At 31.7% G+C, this 2254-nt stretch overlaps 1 non-coding gene across 1 annotated transcript; it reads right to left on the reverse strand.

Annotated features, from left to right (window-relative positions):
* Nucleotides 1-423: 423 nt before the first annotated feature.
* Nucleotides 424-530, reverse strand: LOC118927809 (U6 spliceosomal RNA). The gene has a single exon (XR_005030985.1). It is a non-coding gene; the product is annotated as a U6 spliceosomal RNA (small nuclear RNA).
* Nucleotides 531-2254: the final 1724 nt, after the last annotated feature.

A 2254-nucleotide genomic window follows, 5' to 3' on the forward strand; every position in this document is an offset into this window, starting at 1 on the left:
TTCATTCCTACTGTTGAGTAGTATTCCATGGTAGTGATACACTACTGTTTGTTTAACCTTCATCAGTTGAAGAATATCTAGGCTGGTTACAGTTTTTTGCAACTACAATTAGACTATCATGAATTTCTGTGTACAGGTGATTGTGTGAGTATAAATTTTCATTTCTCTGGAATAAATGTCCAAGAGTATAATTGCTGGGTTAATTTACATTCTCACCAGCAATGTATGAATGGTCCAGCTTCTCTACAACCTCAGCAGTATTTGGTGTTGTCACTGTTTTAAGTATAGCCATTCTGATAGGTGCTTACTGATACCTTGTTTTCTTATTTTGAGAAGTTAAGGGTGAGGTTTGAAGCTGGAATGCACCTCAGTTGGGCAAGTCACTTCATTTACTGGGCCCTGTTTCCCCACCATTTACACTAGAAAACTATGGAACATTTTATGAATTTGCATGTTCTCCTTGTGCAAGGGCCATGCTAATCTTCTCTGTGTTGTGCCAGTTTTAGTGTGTGTACTGACAAAGCAAGAACTCTTATTGTGGCTTAAATTTGCATTTCCTTAATGGCTAATGATGAATAGATTTTCACTTCTTAATATGCCATCTTTATATCCTCCTGGTTGAAGTGTCTGTTCATGTCTTTTGCCTATTTTAGAATTGGATTTTTTTTTCACTGTTGAGTCTTGGCAATTCATTACATAATCTAAATAGCAGTCCTTTGTCAGATATGTAGTTTGCAAATATTTTCTTCTAGTTTGTAGCTTGTCTTTTCATCTTCTTCATATGGGCTGTCACAGAGCAAAATATTTTTATTTTGATGAAGTCTACATTATCGATTTTTCTATTTTTGGTTCATGCTTTTGGTGTTATGTCTAAGAACATTTTTTCTCACCTCAGACCCCAAGAGTTCCTCCTATATTTTTTTTCTAAAAGTTTTACACTTAAAAATTTTACATTTACATCTGTGATCCATTATGGATTAATTTGTATATAAGGTTTAAGATTCAGGTCAAGCTTTATTTTTTTCACCTATGAATGTCTAACTGTTTTGGCACCATTTGTTGAAAAGGCTATATTGTCTCCATTGAATTGCTTTTGTATATTGTCAAAAGTCAAATTTTGTGTGATGTATTTCTAGATTTTCTACTCTGTTCCACTGGTCTATATACCCATTCCTCTGCCAATATCACAATGCTTTTATTACTGATTACTACCACTATATAATAAACCCATAAATAGTTGAAGTTTCTCCTATTTATTCTTAAGTGTCAAGATTTTTTTAAGACTATTTTAGGGCTGTGTTTTTCTGTAAACATTTTATAATGAGCTTTTCTATGTATGCAAAAATCCTGACTGGGATTTTGATGGTTATTTTCATTAAATTTATGTACAATCCATGAATATGGTACATCTCTACATTTGTTTAGGTCTTGATTTTTTTCAACAGCTTTTCATAAATTTCCACATACTGATCCTATACATGTTTTAAGTGTATACCTAAATATTTCACTTTCTTTGGATTGTTAATGGTAATATGTTTTTATTATTAGTCTCCTCAGGCCATTGTTATTATATAGTAATGTGATTGATTTTATCCTGTGCTCTGCAACTTTGCTGAATTCACATTAGTTCTAGGAACATTTTGTAAATGCCATGGGTTTGCTACAAAGACAATCATACCATCTGCAAATAAAGGAAATTTTATTTCTTTTGTTCAATCTGTATGCCTTTTATTTATTTTTCCTTCCTTATTGCAGTAGCTATGTTGAATGAATGATGATAATGAATAATGAATACTGGATAAAGTCCAGTACTATGTTGAATGAATGATGATAATGAATATATCTGCATTGTTGACAATCTTAGGGGTAAGCATTCACCATTAAGTATCATGTTAACTGTATAGTTTACATTTTTTTAAAACCAAGTTGATACAATTCCTGCTATTCCTATTGGTGAGAATTTTTATCATGAATTTGTGTTGGATTTTGTCAAATGCTTTTCCTGTAGCAATTGGTATGATCATATGATTTGTGTTCTAGTCTGTTGACATACTAGATTATGTTGATTGAATTTCAAATGTTGAACCAGTCTTGTATACCTGGAACAAAAGTGTATTTGGTTTTGGTATATAATTATTTTTTATTCATTGTTGGATTCACTGTACTAATATTTTCTTGGTGATTTTTGTTTTTAACCTCATGAAAAGTATTGGTCTATAGTTTCTTTTTTCTGTATTGTCTTGTACTGGCCAGT

The sequence above is a fragment of the Manis pentadactyla genome, chromosome 16 (genome assembly GCF_030020395.1).
Source record: "Manis pentadactyla isolate mManPen7 chromosome 16, mManPen7.hap1, whole genome shotgun sequence".
Classification (NCBI taxonomy): domain Eukaryota; kingdom Metazoa; phylum Chordata; class Mammalia; order Pholidota; family Manidae; genus Manis; species Manis pentadactyla.